This window comes from Ceratotherium simum, chromosome 29 (assembly GCF_057802395.1).
Source record: "Ceratotherium simum simum isolate JZ-2026a chromosome 29, ASM5780239v1, whole genome shotgun sequence".
Classification (NCBI taxonomy): Eukaryota; Metazoa; Chordata; class Mammalia; order Perissodactyla; family Rhinocerotidae; genus Ceratotherium; species Ceratotherium simum.
The window spans coordinates 39239620-39261022 of NC_141928.1; positions in this window are offsets into that span (position 1 = coordinate 39239620).

Below are 21403 nucleotides of genomic sequence, written 5' to 3' on the forward strand. Positions count from 1 at the left end.
AGAAAAAAAGAGAAAAGGCTCAAGTAAATAAAATTAGAAATGAAAGAGGAGAAATTACAACAGATACCATGGAAATACAGAGGATTATAAGAGAATACTATGAGAAATTATATGCCAAAAAATTGGACAATCTAGAAGAAATGGATAAATTCTTAGACTTATACAACCTCCCAAAATTGAACCAAGAAGAAATGGAGAATCTGAATAGACCAATCACAAGTAAAGAGATTGAAATAGGAATCAAAAACCTCCCAAAAAATAAAAGTCCAGGACCAGATGGCTTCTCCAGTGAATTTTACCAAACATGCAAAGAAGATTTGATACCCATCCTTCTCAAACTATTCCAAAAAATAGAGGAAGATGGAACACTTCCTAAATCATTCTACGAGGCCAACATCACCCTGATACCAAAACCAGACAAAGACAATACAAAGAAAGAAAATTACAGGCCAATATCGCTGATGAACATTGATGCAAAAATCCTCAACAAAATATTGGCAAACCGAATACAACAATACATTAAAAAGATCATGCACCATGATCAAGTGGGATTTATACCAGGGACGCAGGGATGGTTCAACATCCGCAAATCAATCAACGTGATACATCACATCAACAAAACAAAGAATAAAAACCACATGATCATCTCAATAGACGCAGAGAAGGCATTTGACAAGATATGACATCCATTTATGATAAAAACTCTCAATAAAATGGGAATAGAAGGAAAGTACCTCAACATAATAAAGGCCATATATGACAAACCCACAGCCAACATCATACTCAACGGGGAAAGACTGAAAGCCATTTCTCTGAGAACAGGAACGAGGCAGGGCTGCCCACTCTCACCACTCCTGTTCAACATAGTACTGGAGGTTTTGGCCAGAGCAATTAGGCAAGAAAAAGGAATAAAAGGAATCCAAATAGGTAACGAAGAAGTGAAACTCTCACTATTTGCAGATGACATGATTGTATATATAGAAAACCCTAAAGAATCTGTTGGAAAACTATTAGAAACAATCAACAACTACAGCAAAGTCGCAGGGTACAAAATCAATCTACAAAAATCAGTTGCATTTCTGTATGCTAATAATGAACTAACAGAAAGAGAGCTCAAAAATATAATACCATTTACAATTGCATCAAAAAGAATAAAATACCTAGGAATAAATCTTACCAAGGAGGTGAAGGACCTATACAATGAGAACTACAAGACATTATTGAAAGAAATCCATGATGACATAAAGAAATGGAAAGATATCCCATGCACGTGGATTGGAAGAATAAACATAGTTAAAATGTCTATATTACCTAAAGCAATCTACAGATTCAATGCAATCCCAATCAGAATCCCAATGACATTCTTCACAGAAATAGAAAAAAGAATACTAAAATTTATATGGGGCAACAAAAGACCCCGAATAGCTAAAGAAATCCTAAAGAAAAAGAACAAAGCAGGAGGCATCACAATCCCTGACTTCAAAACATACTACAAAGCAATAGTAATCAAAACAGCATGGTACTGGTACAAAAAGAGACACACAGATCAATGGAACAGAATTGAAAGCCCAGAAATAAAACCACACATATACGGACAGCTAATTTTCAACAAAGGTACTAAGAACATGCAGTGGAGAAAGGAAAGTCTCTTCAATAAATGGTGTTGGGAAAACTGGACAGCCACATGCAAAAGAATGAAAGTGGACCATGTGCTATCGCCATTCACAAAAATTAACTCAAAATGGATCAAAGACCTGAAGGTGAGACCTGAAACTATAAAACTCATAGAAGAAAATATAGGCAACACACTATTGGACATTGGTTTTAAAGGAATCTTTTCAGGTGACATGCCTACCCAGACTAGGGAAACTAAAGAAAAAATAAACATGTGGGACTTTATCAGATTAAAGAGCTTTTATAAGACAAATGAAACCAGAATCAAGATGAACAGACAACCAACCAGCTGGGAGAAAATATTTGCAAAACATACATCTGACAAGGGGTTGATCTCCATAATATATAAAGAACTCACACAACTGAACAGCAAAAAAACAAACAACCCGATCAAAAAATGGGCAGAGGAAATGAAGAGACACTTCTCCAAGGAAGATATACAGATGGCCAATAGGCACATGAAAAGATGCTCAACATCACTAATCATCAGGGAAATGCAAATCAAAACAACACTAAGATACCACCTCACGCCCGTTAAAATGGCTATAATCACCAAGTCAAAAAACAACAAATGTTTGAGAGGATGTGGAGAAACAGGAACCCTCATACACAGCTGGTGGGAATGCAAATTGGTGCAGCCTCTATGGAAAACGGTATGGAGATTCCTCAAAGAATTAAAAATAGAGATGCCCTATGATCCAGCCATCCCACTACTGGGAATCTATCCAACGCACCTGAAATCAACAATCCAAAGAGGCTTATGCACCCCTATGTTCATTGCAGCATTATTCACCATAGCCAAGAAGTGGAAGCAACCTAAGTGTCCCTCGACTGATGATTGGATTAAGAAAATGTGGTATATATATACAATGGAATACTACTCAGCCATAAAAAAAGACAAAATCATCCCATTTGCAACAACATGGATGGGCCTGGAGTGTATTATGTTAAGTGAAATAAGCCAGAAAGAGAAAGACAAACACTGTATGATCTCACTCATATGTGGAATATAAACCAACACGGACAGAGAAAACTGGACTGTGGTTACCAGGGGCAGTGGGGGTGGGGGGTGGGCACAAGGGGTGAAGGGAGTCATATATATGGTGATGGACAAACAAAAATGTACAACCCAAAATTTCACAATGTTAGAAACCATTAAAACATCAATAAAAAAAATGACTTCTGTCATCAAAGTAAAAAGACAAGTGACAAACTCAGATAACATACTTGCAACACATAACCAACAAAGGATTAGAATTAAGGTTAAATTAAGAACTTTTTCGATAAAACCGGAAAAGAGAAACAATCCAATAGAAAAATATGCAAGCACTTGAAAAACCATTTCACAGAACAGGAAACACCATTGGACAATTAAAATATGAAAAGATGCCTAAGTAATCAGAAAAGTACAATTTAAAGCCCCAGTGAGATATCACTTTACACTCACCAGATTAGAAAATATTAAATAGCTAAAAATATCGAGTACTGATAAGTATGTGGAGCAGTGGGAACACTCTTATACTGCTGGTTACAGGATAATTAATACAACCATTTTGGGGAAAAATTGGCGTTATCTGGTAAGGTTGAAGATACTCATTCCACTCCTAAGTATATACTCTGTAGAATTCTCACACATATGTACCAGAGGCCTTGCTGTGCACAATAGTTAACATAGTGGTCCTGGCTGGAGTCTGGGGACTCAGCTCTTAAAATGTTCGCAACGCAGATAAGTCTATTCATATGTCTGGGGCACTGAAACCTGCTACACCAGGTTGTACGGACTGCACAGTGTGATTTATGCTGAACACCTGCTTTCCTTCTGAAGTCTAGAATTTCTGTGATTGTGACTGATCACACAGGCAGAGTGCCTGTGTAACCAGCCCCCAATAAAAACTCTGGACTCTGAGTCTGTGGTGAGCTTCCCTGAATGGAAACACACACAGGACTCTGAGTCTCTGGTGAGCTTCCCTGAGTGGAAACACACACAGCTGCTGCTGTACTTCACGCGGAAAGAAGGAGGGCACTCTGCTGGTGCCCTCGGAGAGAGCGGAGGAAAAATAGTATACATTCAAGATGCTCGACCAACTCCAAGTAGGAGAAAAAGATGATCAAAAGGAGAGGAAAATATCAGCTGCTACTCTTAGTTGGGGGGAAGGGGGAGCTGACGACAAAGGGGCATGAGGGAATTTTGGGGGGCCACAGAGCTGTTCTTGATTTTGGTGATAGTTACATGACAAATGAGCATTTGTCAAAACTCATAGAGTTGTGCACTAAAATGGTGAATTTAACCATTTAACTACATGTAAATTATACCTCATTTAAAAAAAAAAAAAAAAGATAAAAGGGGTGGTAAAGTGCTCCAAACTGGAATCTTGGCTTTCTTCAACTTGGAAATAATTGGCCTCCCTTTCATTCATATTCCAACAATCTCTGATTAATGTTTCCAATGGCTTAGGAATTCATTAAATTTGCAAGAACATACTAGATCTCATGTTACAGCCTGGAGGTTTTTGTAATCGAGACAACATATCCTGCTTTACATAGCAATAAAAGTAACCAACCTGTGGTGTTTGGGGAGTAGCCACACCTGTTGATGAATTGTCTGCACACCATTCCTGGTCTATTAATCCAGCCACATCATTTTCATCACTTGTGGTGACATCTTCTAGACTCAGATTCTTTGACTATTCAAACACAGAAGAACTTAGAGACACCACCACCATGATTCAGTTTTTAAAATAGTGTATTCCTGGCACAGGGCAAGGCCCTGGAAGCAGAAACAAACGAGAGATTGTATACTGAAGGAGCTCACTATTCAGTACAGAAAACGGAAGTCAAAAAATTTCATTCAGATTATTAGACAGGAGAATCTCTGACTCTCAAACAATATGTCTTGGAACATTCTTATGTTATATGGCATACTACATAGCTTATCATTGTCCAATAATTGCTATAATAGCAGACAAATAACTCCCCTGAGTATCTACAAATAAAAAGCTGTGACTAAGTAGAAGATGGAAGGGAAACAACTTGAAAACACAGGTTTCTTAGTTGTAAGAACAGAGTAGTTAGCAGCAGGAATAAATTAGCCTTAGGAAAGATCTGCTGGGGACAGAGTATTTGAGGTCCTGTGCTAACAATACCACCAGAGTCATTTATTTTCCCTCATTCGTCCCCCTGTATAAACTAAGGGTATACCAAATATACCCTAAATTCTAAGACTGTGGGGTGTAATTGGATTTTTTATTTCTCCCTCCTTCCGTTTTCCCCCAACTTCTAGTTAACCTGGCCAGGCAACTTTAATTTCTTAACCACATCCTTTCTCCTCCAGTCCCATTGCCACTGTTCTAATTCAAGGACAAATCTTCTCAGACCTGAACTGTTCAAACAGACAATATAGTCTCTGCCACCAGTCCTTCCACCCTCTCACCTGGGGATGACAGAGTTCTCTAGGATTGTCAGTTACCACCAGCTAGAACTAGCTACATGGAGTGCTAGGCTGAGAAAAATGCTAAAGCTAGGTATAGGCTCAGTGGGGAAAGTACAGTGTTGTATGAATGATGGCTGTCACCGCTACTACAGAAGAGAGTAACAGCACACCCTTCCCTGACTGATGATTCCATATACCACTGGATGAATTTTTCAAAATTAATCATGTCAGTGACTTGTCATATCTTGCTCAAAAATCCATGGTTCCCATCACTTACGGCATAAAGTCCAACCCCTCTGATGTGGCATTTTAAGGCTGTCTATGATCTAACTCTCACTATCCTTCCAGCTCACTCTCTCTCTCTTCCTCTCACTTTTTCTCTCTCTTCCTCTCACTTTTCCCTACTTGAACTCCTCATTTTAAGCAAACAAGTCTAGGCACAGTCAACAGAACACATTGAGCACATTCAGGTGCCTGAGCTTTTGCTAATTCCATTTATCTTGCCCTGAATACTGTGCTCCTTCTTTTACATTTTTCTCAAGTTGACTCTGGGTCTACTTTGGATCACCCAGTGGTCACTCTCATCCTCTAAAGCCCCTACAGCACACCTCTAGCCCTTCATCTGGCACTAATCCATATGATGTGGTGTTGTCTCTGTGTATGTCTTGCCTCACCAAGTACCACACTTCATAGAGATTTGTTTCCCAAGAGCCTAGCATGGGCCCTGAAAATGCTAATGATGTTGATTATGTGGTTTCTTGAATCAGATTGAACTATTGTTTCACTGAAAGTGCCATCTATTTATTAACAGTTCAGGATTACTTACTTTCTTATAAACAACACCCCAGAGAAAAAGGGTGATTCTGTCAAGGGGGAGATAGAGACTCTGTGGCTTGCTTCAAATCTCAATGACTTGCATAAAGTTCAAAAAGGAACCCAAAATTAGATTTCTACTTCATTTCTTGTCATTAAAATGTCTATCTGCTATAAAAATTTTCAATAATATGAATGCCCAAATAATTAAATTATTAGGTAAATGCTCATTAGATGGAAGATAAGAGTAAATACCTTCCTAGATCTTTTCCACTTGCATACTTTATGAATCATACAAGTAGAGGAATTGAGACTGGGCCAGTCCACACATAAGAAAATCCAATGGCTTAGGAAAATGTCTCACACCTCTTAACTGAGGTATCATAAATTTAAAAATTTAGCTGAAGTGGTTATTCTAAGTACAGAGGTATCTAATGCCTTCCTGAAATTACCTTGATCAGAAGCAAAGCTCATGCTTTTGTGTCCTCCTGGACCCAAAGGTGTTGACTTGAGTCTGAGAGTTTAAAGGGTTTGGCAATGCAGGTAGGATGGCTGATGGGCTGATTCATAAAGTCCATGGATAAAAGATCTGCCTGGGTATGGGGTATTCGCCAGCCCAATAAAATCCCCAAGAACAGACTAGAAAACCATCCCAGGAATATGATTATCTCACTTCACAGGTTTCTTTACACAGTAGCCACCTGCACTAACACTTTCTAATTCTTAGTTTGGTCAAAAGATCAACTAGGGAGGGAAGAAGGGAGACAAGTTAGTCCAGTGGAGACATAAGACACACTACACCTGCAGCACATGATTGAAAAAGGCCAAAAAAAAGAGATCTAAATGAGTGTCAAAGGAACTCGAGGGGATGGGGGAGCAGGGAATTTAACAAAAGAACATGAAAGAGGTGGCATTTCAACATTTTTTACAGCGTTTTGAAACCTAAAGAAAAAGAAACAAGAAAATCACCTCACCCACATAATCATTTGGGCTATATTGGATTCCATGAAGAGGGCCAACTACCTCTCTCTGAGAATAACAAAAGTAGAGTTTCTTAGTGCCAAAATCATTAAACTGCAACCTGAATTAATCTGAGGGAAGATTATATCACAAAGTTCCACACCCATCTGCCAAAGTATTCGGAAGGCAGAATTTTACACCAGGGAGATACAAAGAATCACACAGAAAACAGAGACTAACGTGAGCACTTATGAATGACACAGTGCTTCCCAATATGTAAATCTTCTCCACCATTCAGAATGTTCATGACCAAGGAAAATGAGACAAAGACAACAAAATCAAAAAAAATAATTTGCTTACAACTAACTCATACCAGAAAGTTGAGTTGCGTGAGCTACAGCTACTGCTCAATACAAAACCTAAACCCTTAACACAATGAGTATCAAAACATTCACTGAAATATTTCGTGTCATATGAAGTATAATATGTCCTGTATTCACAGGTCTTACTCCCAACAATCTCTTAAGTTGTTATCTACATTTCAATAATACTGTGTCCTTTAAAAGCACTTACATGTACATAAATTAGATAAATAAGCATACTAAAAAAAGACTGGAAAGACACAAGAAAATATAAACTATATTATCTATAGGTAGTAAGTTTATAGGCAAATACTATTTTCCTTTAGCTTATCTGTGGCTTAAAATTTTTCTATAACAATCAGGAATTACTTTTGTGAAAAAAAGGGGAGGGGAGGAATTTTTAAATGCCATGTTAACCTTAAAAATTTCAGAGTTCAAATTCAGAATTTCCCATTTAGGAAATGAGGACATCAAAAATATTTAAGTCATGAGTGATGTCAGCATCATGGTGGAGCAAGCACTTCCGTTAGACTCTCCCCCCTAAGATACAACAAAAAGGACATTCAAAAACCAACAGAGAACATTCACATAACACAAAAGATGTCTTAGAGACCCATGCAGCCAAACATCTGAAGGTGGAGGTGCTGGATCCCCCAGGAGGAAGTGGAAGGAGGTAAGGAAACCTCCTCTTCCTGCCCGACAGCAACCCAGGGCACAGGACCATGGGTGCACAGCTCTGAGAAAAGAAGGTGGGAGGCGGCTTTCCATGGGAATGCATTTGCTCTCCAAGTTCCCTCACAGCCAGTGGGAAAGCCCCACACAGAGGAGGCTAAGCTATTGTGAGGGTGTCTTCATCAAGCCAGCACCCTAGAAGAGCAGGTAGCGAGGGTACAGTGAGAATGCCCTTGGGAATGCACACACAAAAGGATGCGCCCCTGCCCCTGCTGAGTGCTCCAGCTCAGCTGGTCGGCAAGAGCACCTGTGCATACGTTAAAAAGGCAGCAGCTACAGACGCCAGGGATCATGGTGGGCTCAGAATAAACAGCCCTTGACCCCCCCCCACAGTGGTGGCAGGTGGAATCTGTGACCAAATACTATCATTATACGAAGGCACAAATCCACACCGTCAAATACTATGAAGAAATACATTAATACTCCAGACCAGAAAGAAAATGACAAGCACCCAGAAATCCATCCTGAGGCAAAGAAATTTACAATCTAAATGACAGAGAATTCAAAATAGCTATCATAAAAAAACTCAATGGGTTACAAGAACATACAGAGAGACAGTTGAATTAAATCAGGAGCAACATTAATGAACAGAGGGAATTCTTCACAAAAGAGATTGAAACTATAAAGAAAAACCAATCAGGAATGCTGGAGATGAAAAACACAATGGATGAGATAAGAAAAAGTCTGGAATCCCTGAACAACAGAGCTGATATGATGGAGGTCAGAATTAACAGCTTGGAGGACAGAAATATAGAAATGCTTCAGATGGAGAAGGAGAGAGAACTAAGACTAACAAGAAATGAAGAATTTCTCTGAGAAATATCTAATGCAATTAGGAAATGCAACATAAGGATTACAGGTATTCCACAGAGAGAAGAGAGGGAGAATGGAGCAGAAAGCTTGTTCAAAGAAATAACACCTGAGAACTTCCCAAACCTGGGTAAGGAGCTGGAAATAAAAGTAGAAGAAGCGAATAGAACTCCTAACTATATCAATGTAAAAAGGTCTTCTCCAAGGCATATATTAGTAAAACTGGCAAAAGTCAATGACAAAAAATGTTAAGGACAGCAAGGCAGAAGAAAATAACTTACAAAGGAAACCATATCAGGCTTTCAGCAGATTTCTCAGCAGAAAACTTACAGACCAGGAGAGAGTGGAATGATATATTCAAAATTCTGAAAGACAAAAACTTTCAGCCAAGAATACTCTATCCAGTGAAAATATCCTTCAGGCATCATGGAGAAGTAAAAACTTTCCCAGATAAACAAAAGCTAAGGGAGTGCATTGCCACAAGATCACCCTATAAGAAATGATCAAGAAGGCCCTCATACCAGAAAAAAAAGAAAGGGTTTACAAAGCCTTGAGCAAGGAGATAAATAGGCAGACAAAATCAGGAAACTGCAGCTCTCTATTAGAACAGGTTAGCAAACATTTAATTATGACATTAAAGATAAAGGGGAGGAAAACATCAAAAATAATATGACATTAAAGATAAAGGGGAGGAAAACATCAAAAATAATTATAATCTCATCATTGTAATGACAAACTTATAACACAAACATGGAATAACTTGTGACAACAATAACTGAGAAGGGGAAGAAGAAAGTGGTGGAATTGGCTTAGGCTAAGGAAATAAGAGGCTATCAGAAAATGGACTATCTCATCTATGAGAAATTTTATACAAACTTCATGGCAACCACTAAACAAAGAATCAGAACAGAGACAGAAATGATAAATAAAGAGAAAATTGAGAAAATCATCATAGAGAACTACCAAACTGAATTGGTAGTCCAAAATACACAGGACAAGAAACAAGGGAAATACAGAACAACCAGAAAATGAGTGATAAATGGCAGCATTAAGCCCTCATATGTCAATGATCACTCTAAAAGTAAGTGGATTGAATTCTCCAATAAAAGACACAGAGTGGCTGGATGGATTAAAAAACAAGACCCAACAATATGCCGCCTCCAGGAAACACATCTCAGCTCTAAAGACAAACACAGGTTCAGAGTGAAGGGATGGAAGATGATACTCCAAGCTAATGGCAAAAAAAAGAAAGAGGTGTTGCCATACTTATATCAGACAAAGTAGACTTCAAGATAAAATAGGTAATGAGAGACAAAGAGGAGCAGTATATAATGATAAAAGGGACTCTCCACTGACAGAACATAACACTTATAAATACATATGCACCCAAGACAGGAGCACCAAAATACATAAAGCAACTATTAACAAACCTAAAAGGATATATTAACAACTACAAAATAATAGTAGGAGACCTTAACACTCCACTTACATCAATGGATAGATCATCCAGACAGACAGGCAACAAGGAAATAGTGGAATTAAAAGAAAAACTAGACTAGATAGACTTAATAGGTATATATAGAACACTCCATACAAAAACAGCAGTATACACATTCTTCTCAAGTGCACATGGAACATTCTCAAAGATAGAATATATGTTGGGAAACAAGGCAAGCCTCAATAAATTTAAGAATATTGAAATCATATCAAGCATCTTTTCTGACCATAATGCTATGAAATGAGAAATGAACTACAAGAAAAAAACTGGAAAAGTGACAAATATGTGGAGGCTAAACAGCATGCTACTGAACAACCAATGGATCATTGAGGAAATTAAAGGATAAATCAAAGAATACCTGGAGGCAAATTAAAATGAAAATAAACCACACCAACTCATATGAGATGCAGCAAAAGCAGTGCTAAGATGGAAATTCATAGCAATACAGACCCACCTTAACAAACAAGAAAAATCTCAGATAAGCAATCTTAAACTACACCTAACAGAATTAGAAAAAGAAGAACAAACAAAGCCCAAAGTCAGCAGAAGGAGGGAAATAATATAAATTAGAGAAGAAATAAATGAAATTGAAACAAACAAAAAAATAGTAGAAAGGATCAATGAAACTAAGAGCTGGTTCTTTGAGAAGATAAACAAAATTGACAAACCCTTAGCCAGACTCACTAAGAAAAAAAGAGAGAAGGCTCAAATAAATGAAATTAGAATGAAAGAGGAGAAATCACAATGGATACCACAGAAATACAAAGGATTATAAGAGAATACTATGAAAAACTCTATGCCAACAAATTGCACATCCTAGAAGAAGTGGATAAATTCCTAGATTAATACAACCTCCCGAAACTGAATCAAGAAGAAATAGAGAATCTCAATAGACCAATCACAAGGAAAGAGATGGAAACAGTAGTGAAAAACCTCCCCCAAAACTAAAAGTCCAGGACCAGATGGCTTCTCTGGAGAATTCTACCAAACATTCAAAGAAGATTTAATACCTATCCTTCTCAAACTATTCCCAAAAGTTGAAGATAATGGAACACTTCCTAACACATTTTATGAGGCCAACATCACCCTGATCTCAAAGCCAGACAAGGACAACACAAAGAAGGAAAACTACAGGCCAGTATTGCTGATGAACATAGATGCAAAAAATCTTCAACAAAATATTGGCAAACCAAATACATTAAAAGGATCACACACCACGATAAAGTGGGATTTATTCCAGGGATGCAGGGATGGTTCAACATCTGCAAATCAATCAATGTGATACACCACATTAACAAAACGAGGAATAAAAACCACATGATCATCTCAACAGTTGCAGAGAAAGCATTTGACAAGATCCAACATCCATTTGTGGTAAAAACTCCCAACAAAATGGGTATAGAAGGAAAGTACCTCGACATAATAAAGGCCATATATGACAAACCAATAGCCAACATCATACTCAATGGGGAAAAACTGAAAGCCATCCCTCTGAGAAGAGGAACAAGACAAGGGTGCCCACTCTTGCCACTCCTATTCAACATAGTACTGGACGTTTTGGCCAGAGCCAATTAGGCAAGAAAAAGAAGTAAAAGGAATCCAAATAGGCAATGAAGAAGTGAAACTCTCACTGTTTGCAGACAACATGATTTTATATGTAGAAAACCCTAAAGAATCCATCAGAAAACTATCAGAAATACCAACAACTACAGCAAAGTTGCAGGGTATGAAATCAACTTACAAAAATCAGTTGCATTTCTATATACTAACAATGAAGTGGCAGAAAGAGAAATTAAAAATATAATCCCATTTACAATTGCAACAAAAAGAATAAAGTATCTAGGAATAAATTTAACCAAGGAGGTGAAAGACCTATACAATGGAAACTATAAGACATTATTGAAAGATATCAATGATGACATAGAGAAATGGAAAGATATTCCCTGCACGTGGATTGGAGGAATAAATATAGTTAAAATGTCCATATTCCCGAAAGCAATCTACAGATTCAGTGCAATTCCAATCAGTCCCAATGACATTTTTCACGGAAATAGAACAAAGAATCCTAAAATTCCTATGGGGCAAGAAAAGACCCCGAATAGCTAAAGCAGTCCTGAGAAAAAAGAACAAAGCTGGAGGCATCACAATCCCTCATTTCAAAATATACTACAAAGCTATAGTAATCAAAACAGGCTGGTACTGGTACAAAAACAGACACACAGATCAACGGACCAGAATTGAAAGCCCAGAAATAAAACCACACACCTACAGACAGCTAATCTTTGACAAAGGAGCTAAGAACATACAGAGAAAAAGGAAAATCTCTTCAAAAAATGGTGCTGGGAAAACTGGACAGCCACATGCAAAAGAATGAAAGTAGAGCATTATCTTTCACCATACACAAAAATTAGCTCAAAATGGATCAAAGATTTGAAGGTAAGACCTGAAACCATAAAACTCCTAGAAGAAAATATAGGTAGTACACTCTTTGACATCAGTGTTAGAGGGATCTTTTCAAATTCCATGTCTACCTGGGCAAGGGAAACAAAAGAAAAAATAAACAAGTGGGACTTCATCAGACTAAAGAGCTTCTGCAAGGCAAGGAAACCAGGAAGAAAACGAAAAGACAACCCACCAACTGGGAGAAAATATTTGCAAATCATATATCCGACAAGGGGTTAATCTCCAAAATATATAAAAAACTCACAGAACTTAACAAGAAAAAGACAAACAACCCCATCAAAAAATGGGCAGAGGATATGAACAGACATTTTTCCAAAGAAGATATACAGATGGCCAATAAGCACGTGAAAATATGTTCAACATCACTAATCATCAGGGAAATGCAAATCAAAACTACAGTGAGATATCACCTTGCACCCATGAGAATGGCTATAGTCACCAAGACAAAAAACAACAAATATTGGAGAGGATGTGGAGAAAAGGGACCCCTTATACACTGCTGGTAGGAATGCAAACTGGTGCAACCACTATGGAAAACAGTATGGAGATTCCTCAAAGAATTAAAAATAGAAATACCATACATCTGAGCTATCCCAGTATTTATCCAAAGAACTTGAAATCAACAATTCAAAGAGACCAGTGCACCTCTATGTTCATTGCAGCATTATTAACCATAGCCAAGACATGGAAGCAACCCAAGTGCCCACTGATTGATGATTGGATAAAGAAGATGTGGTATACATAGACAATGGATTACTACTCAGCTATAAAAAAAAGACAAAACCATCCCATTTGCAACAACGTGGATAGACCTTGAGGGTATTATGTTAAGTGAAATAAGCCAGACACAGAAAGACAAACACTGTATGATTTCACTCATATGTGGAAGATAAACACATGGATAAGGAGAACAGATTAGTGGTTACTAGAGGGGAAGGGGGTTGAGGGTGGCATAATGGGTAAAGGGGCACATTTATATGGTGACTGACAAATGATAATGTACAACTGAAATTTCACAGTTATAAACTATCATGACCTCAATAAAAATAAATATTTAAATAATAAACTGACTCGCCTCTGGCTCCTGGACACCAGCAAAGTTAACTTTTCCAGTGGTGTTTCCACTCATGACCAGGGCAGGGGCAGGGCAAGAGCAGTGGGTGTCCACACAGAAGGTTCTAATATTTACCTTCATGTTCGTGAAGGGGGTAGCGCTGACTTGTCCACAGGAAAAAGAAGGAAGCCTTAGACAAACTGCTTTTCCTCAAGACTTCGTGGCTTGAAGCAGAAGATAGGTAGCTGTGAGGTGATCATATTGCCACTGGAAGAAAAGAAAATCAAGTTGTTTAGAAGACCAAAACTGTTTTTTGAAATAATATTCTGTTTTAAATTAATTTTTTCCTCAATGTAATAGACATTCAGAATTTAAATTTTTTTTAGCTTTATAAGGCATATAATGGAAAACAGCAATCCCCTACACCACAACCCCCCCCCACACACACACACACAATTTCCACTCCCCGGAAGGAACCACTTTTAAAAACTTTTAGCTGTTTTTTCTATATTTCTAAATGAATTGCTTATATAGCTTTAATTTTTTTTCAGCTGCAGATATTAACTGTAGATTTCCTACTATGGAAAAGAAGAATTTAGCTCCACTACAACTCCTGCCTCCCCACACATCTCCTCCCTGCATCCTCCTAGATAATTTTATCACAATTTTTACTTATATCAATATTTATATTATGATTAGGTAAATAGTAGTCACAACTAAGTAAGGTAATGTTCAAAATACTTAATTGGTACCCTGACACCAAACAGAACAGAGGCCAAGAGGTGAGTAGGATCCTGGGGGACCCCTGCCACGCCAATCGTTAACCTTGTAATTGCCGGATGTGAGGCGGGACTCGGGGGAGGTGCCTAGGGGGCCTCCAGGAGGTAAAGGGCAACAGGGAGGGCACTAGAGGTAGTAATCGTTTACCAATCAGTATAGAAATATTCTAGCATCTTAACAAGCAGCATGGCCACACTGGCTGAAAATCAGCCCTGCAGCTAAACTTCACAGGGTGCTAATCTCTTCACTTTCTTCCTTTGAAACTCTGTTTCACTTGAAGTTAAAAAGAGGCAGTTCTTCATCTTACTAATTCAGCTCCACACTCTCCAACACTCTTCACCTCCTCTCAACAGGTTCACACACATCACACACCAGCAACCTGTCTCCTCCTCTCTCTGCCTTCTGGAGGCTGCACCTGATGCCTGCATTCCACGCTTCACTCTGGACTAGCTTCTTTCTCAGCCTGTCAGTCTCGGCTGTCCGTCTCGGCATTCCCTTCCCCTCTATCCCACAACGTGTCCCCAGGTTCCTAGATCCTAACTACGCCTCTTGCCTGATTTTTCTTTCTTGTTTTGGTGCGACACATCCTCCAGTAACTCCCCGAGGGTGGCTGACTGAGATCATTCGTTTCTGAGATCTTGCATGTCTGATAAGCGGCTGCATTCTGTTCTACACTTGATTCTGGTCTGGCTGAGTACTGAATTCTAGGTTGATAATCATTTCCACAGTTTCAAAGACATTGTTCCATGGTCTTCTTGCTTCTAGTAGAGCTTATGGAAACTCTGAAGTTTTTCTGATTTCCAAGCCTTCATGTGTATGATCTTTTGGTTTTGTTTCTAGAAAGTTTCTGGATCTTCTTTTTCCCCAGTTTTCCAAAATTTCACTAAAATAGGGTTTTGTGTGGATCTGTTTTCATCCATTTTGCCAAGCCCTGGTTAAGCCCCTTCATTCTTAGAAACTCAGTTCTAGAATGTTTCTTCTTGTATTATTTCTTTTTTCTTTTTTTTTTCCTTGAGGAAGTTTGGCCCTGAGCTAACATCTGTTGCCAATCATCCTCCTTTTTTTTCTTTTTTCTCCCCAAAATCCCAGTAGATAGTTGTATGTCATAGTTGTACATCCTTCTAGTTGCTCCATGTGGGACACCACCCCAGCATGGCTTGATGAGCAGTGCGTACGTCTGCACCCAGGATCCAAACTGGCGTACCCCAGGCCACCAAAGTGGAACGTGCAAACTTAACCACTACGCCACTGTATTTCTTTGATGGTTTCTTCCCCTCTTTCTTCTCTATTTTATCTTCCTGCAACTTCTGTTATTTGTATGTTGGACTTTTCTTACCCCTTCTCTTCTATTTGTGCATCTCTTTGTCTTTAGATTCTACTTTTGAAAGATTTCACATTAACTTCATTTTCAAACATTTCTACTAAGCTTTTCATTTCTGTGTTCACATTTTAAATTTTCAAGAGCTATCTCTTGAAATGTTCCTTTCTAGTCATCTTATTCCTATTTCAAGAAGGAAATAGCTTCTCTTATCTTTGAGAATATTAATTACCGTTTCTTAGCCATTTCCTTCCACTCCCTGCTTAATCTTTTTTTCTGAATATCTTTACTTTTTCTTCCTTCTTCCCCCACTCCAGGCCATTTGTTTTCATCTCTGACTTTTGTGTTACAGGCTTTCCTCAAATGCCTGATGATCTGGGGCTGTCTATTTCTATTTAAAAGTGAAGAATTCCCCTACAGCTAATTCAAGGCTCTGTGTAGCTGGGGGTGCTCATCACCATGGGGGCTTCTCTCTAAGGTGAGCAGACAAGAACCTGAACTCCCAACCATTGGTATAGCAGGTCTTCTCTCTTAGCTTTTCCCTAGAGATGAATCTTACAGTATTCTCCTCACTCCCACTGCAAATAAGCATAACATCCTGGTTCCAGCATTCTCAGAGTTGAACAGGGAAGGGGTTAGAGGCAGTGGTTCACTGTTCCATCTGGGGCCTGTGTGTGTCCATGCATCCATTTCAGAATGGTTCATCACCCCACCTGAGCTGGGTCTGGTACCGGAGTGCCTCTTGTTCAATTCCTCCAGCCTTCTGTGGTGGGGAGAGGTGGCTGTTGTGCAGCACAAGGTAGAGAAAGGGACCTCGCTTGGGTCTAACCCTTTCTAATACAGACTTTCACCCATCTGCCTGGTTCCCACCCTGCTCACTTCCCTGACTGTGGAGGGTCCTAGTACCTCTGATTCTTGAGCCTCCTGGAGCTCCAGGGCTCTAATCAATTTTCTTACTGCCCTTTCCCACTGCAGACACTTAGCTTTCAGCTTTCTCCAAAATGCTGTCAGCTACCACTCATCTATTTTATTGCCATTCCTTTTATCTCCTCTTTTATTCTCTTCATCTTTGTGAATTTTTTGCCTTTTTTTATCCCTTTATTGTTATTTTAGTGAGGTTTAGGAAGTGTTGGATGTAAACACATCTGTTTAATCCACCATCTTTAACTGGAAGTTTCTAAATAATGTACTTGTAAGACTATAAGACTCCCTGCTCTACGAAAGTGTCAGATTTTAATAATACTGACCCCACAAAACTCCTAAAAGAAAACACAGGCAGTACGCTCTTTGAAATCAGTCTTAGCTGTATCTTTTTGAATATGTCTCCTCAGGCAAGGGAAACAAAAGAAAAAATAAACAAATGGGACTTCATCAGACTAAAGAGCTTCTACAAGGCAAAGGAAACCATCAACAAAACAAAAAGACAATGTACCAATTGGGAAAAGATATTTGCAAATCATATATCCAATAAGGGGTTAATATCCTAAATATATAAAGAGCTCATACAACTCAACAATAAAAAAACAAACAACCCGATTAAAAAATGGGCAGAGGATCTGAACAGACATTTTTCCAAAGAAGATATACAGATGGCCAACAGGCACATGAGAAGAGGTTCAGCATCACTAATTATTAGGGAAATGCAAATCAAAACCACAATGAGCTATCACCTCATGCCCATGAGAATGCTTATTAAAAAAACAAGAAATAACAAGCGTTGGAGAGGATGTGGAGAAAAGGGAACACTTATACACTGCTGGTGGGAATGCAAACTATGCAGCCACCATGGAAAACAGTGTGGAAATTCTTCAAAAAAATCAAAAATAGAAATACCATATGATCCAGCTATTCCACTACTGGGTATTTATCTAAAGAACATGAAATCTCTAATTCATGCACCCCTATGTTCATTGCAGCATTATTCACAATAGCCAAGACTTGGAAGCAACACAAGTGCCCATCAATGAATGAAGAGATAAAGAAGATGTGGTATATATACAATGGAATTCTACTTAGCTGTAGAAAAGATGAAATCTTCCCATTTGCAATAACATGGATGGACCTTGAGGGTATTATACTAAGTGAAATAAGTCAGATGGAGAAAGCCAATGAGTATGATTTCACTCATATGTGAAAGATAAACAAACAAACACACACAGAGATACAGAGAACAGATTGGTGGTTACCAGGAGGGAAGGGGAGGGGCAAAAGAGGTAAATGGACACATTTGTGCAGTGACAGAGGGCAACTGGACTTTTGGTGGGGAACATTATGTAGTCTATACAGAAGATGAAATATAATCATGTGCACCTGAAATTTATACAATGTTATAAATCAATGTTACCTCAATTAAAAAAATTAATACTATTGGATAATATTTAACACTGTGTATCTCCTCAAAAAATACATGATCCAAAGAAGTCTATTACTAACTCTGTTTTTATTAATAAATTTTATCAGTTAATAGTTTAGATGGCCACAGTCATAGTATATGCTTTGAAGTTTACATAATGGACCCATTAACCTAGTGGGAGAAGGGTAAACTACTATCATAAATTATCACAGAATGTTGCCTTTAATCCAAACAGGGTTCGGGGAAGGAAGGACAGAAAAGATTTCATGGAGAAGGTGCTTGGGAACTGGGTGAAAACCATGTAGTTATAGGGGCCAGCACTGTGGCATAGTGGTTAAGTGCATGCACTCCGCTGCTAGCGGCCGGGGTTAGGATCCCGGGCATGCAAAGATGCACCACTTGTCAAGCCATGCTCTGGTGGCGTCCCACATAAAGTGGAAGAAGATGGGCATGGATGTTAGCTCAGGGCCAGTCTTCCTCAGCAAAAAGAGGAGGATTGGCATGGATGTTAGCTCCAGGCTGATCTTCCTCACAAAACAAACAAACTATGTGGTTATAATCACTCTCTGCTTTCCAAAAAGTACATTAAAGATTTTTCCCGCACCTCCCACATCTATGGTCTCATGTATGAAGCCACCTTTTGGAAAGAGAGGCCATAAACTGATGAGCGACAATGGCTCAGCAACAAGGTGCCACTTGCTCATCAACAGTGGCATAACCCAGTCACTGTACACAACACCTGGACAGTGCTAAGAGTTCTAGATGAAGTTTTCTAAACATGCCTAGGAGTTTTACAGTCATCCCCTAAACCCTCTTTTTCCCAGGCCAAAAAGCATCCTTTTTATAACTTTTTTGCCACAGCCGCTACAGACTATGCATTACATAAGATGCACAGGGGAGTTCTGTGATCAATAACAGATAAATCAACACATTAGTTACACTTTCAAGTGACGTCAATCCACAAGTCTGACACAACCAAAGTCTCCCTTATCTGTAAGGCAGGTCCCTCTTTTGAAAGTCAAATGTCTGAAAGTAAAGCAACAGGTTTACCTGGTCATAAAGAAGGTTCCATTTCTAGAAAACTAAAATATTTTTAAATGCCCAGTTATTGTTCAGGCAGTTAAACTGAACCAAACGTTAAAGAGCTGCCCAGGCACCTGCACTGAGGAGGCGCAGCTCCTGGTACAGAGGGTTTGGGAAACTGAGGAGTGGCCCACTAGCCTTCCCTTGACCTTGCTCCCGCAGCCCTCCCTCAATCTTTAAACTTCCGCCACCAGAATACCCGGGTATTTGCATTGCAGGGGTGGGAAAGGGATCTGTCTTGGTCTGAATAGGTTCTCATCTGCACATGTGACCATCGGTGAGGTTCCCCTACCAGATGACAGGCGACTCCCACAACCCGGAGCCGCTCACAGCGGGAAGAATAGGGGGAAAGTAAGAAAAGCAATGAGGCGGATGCTCTAGCACCACTGCTGGGAATCTCAGGAGGGCTACAATAGATAGCTCAAAAGCATGAGACAGGGAACTCTCCCTTCTGCATACAAAAACCAGTTTCAGAGTGCTCATGTATATAATATAAAGTGGGAGTTCTCTGAGTTTATTGTTTGGGAATAACACTTTCTCTCTCTTTGCACAAACATCAGCAGCACCATACCAGCATGGAGCACACTAAACTGATATCTCTCTGTCCTGTCTAACCAGCCCCAAAAGAAAGGCAGAGCTCCCCAGATGCCAGAAAAAATATGAGAGACACAGCTGATCCCAAACCTGCTTTTCCTGAGGCTCTTTAAACCGGCAAGTACCTAGGACCAACGTGAATCCTCTGAGACTGCCTAGACCAGGACTCCTCAACCTCAACACTACCGACACGGACCTGGACCATTCTTTGTTGCGAGGGGCTGTTCTGTGCATTGTAGGATATTTAGCAGCATCCCTCGCCTCTGCCCACGAGATGCCACTAGCACAGACACACACCCCAGTTGTAACAACCAAAAATGTCCCCTGAGGGGCAAAATCACCCCCCGTTGAGAACCACTGACTTAGACCAACGCTTCTCAAGTTTGAATGTTTGTATGAATCACTGAGGGATTTTATCGAGATGCAGATTCTGATTCAGGAGGGCTGAGATGGGGCCTGAGATTCTGCATTTCTAACAAGCACCACAGGATGCTGACACTGCTGGTTCTAGACCACACTTTGAATAGCAAGACTCTAGAGCAGCACTTCTCAGCTCCTGGCTGCACACTGCCACCATCTGGGAAGCTCTTATAAATTCTGATGCCCAGGCCATAGCCCAGACCAATGAAATCACAGCCTCGGAGGGTGGGACCTAGGCATCAGGGTTAGTTTCAAGTTCCCAGGGGATTCCAATGTTCAGCAAAGGCTGACAAGATGTATTCTACTCATCCCTAGGACTGGAAAACAAGTACAAACAGGCATTTAAGAGTGAGGGAAGAGAAAACTATAAAACACTGCTGAAAGAAATTGAAGAAGACACAAAGAAATGGAAAGATATTCCGTGCTCTTGGATTGGAAGAATTAACATAGTTAAGATGTCCATACTTCCTAAAGCAATCTATAGATTCAGTGAATCCCTATCAAAGTTCCAACAACATTTTTCACAGAAATAGAAGAAAGAATCCTAAAATTTATATGGAACAACAAAAGACCCCAAATAGCTAAAGGAATCCTGAGAAAAAAGAACAAAGCTGGAGGTATCACACTCCCTGATTTCAAAATATACTACAAAGCTGTAGTAACCAAAACAGCATGGTACTGGCACAAAAACAGACACACAGATCAATGGAATGGAATTGAAAGCCCAGAAATAAATCCACACATCTATGGACAGCTAATCTTCGACAGAGGAGCCAAGAACATACAATGGAGAAAAGAAAGTCTCTTCAACAAATGGTGTTGGGAAAACTGGATAGCCACGTGCAAAAAAATGAAAGTAGACCCTTATCTTACACAATACACCACAATTAACTCAAAATGGATTAAAGACTTGAATGTAAGACCTGAAACTATGAAACTTCTAGAAGAGTTTCTAGGCAGTACACTCTTTGACATTGGTCTTAGCAACATATTTTCAAGCATCATGTCTGACTGGGCAAGAGAAACAATAGAAAAAAAATAAACAAATGGAACTACATC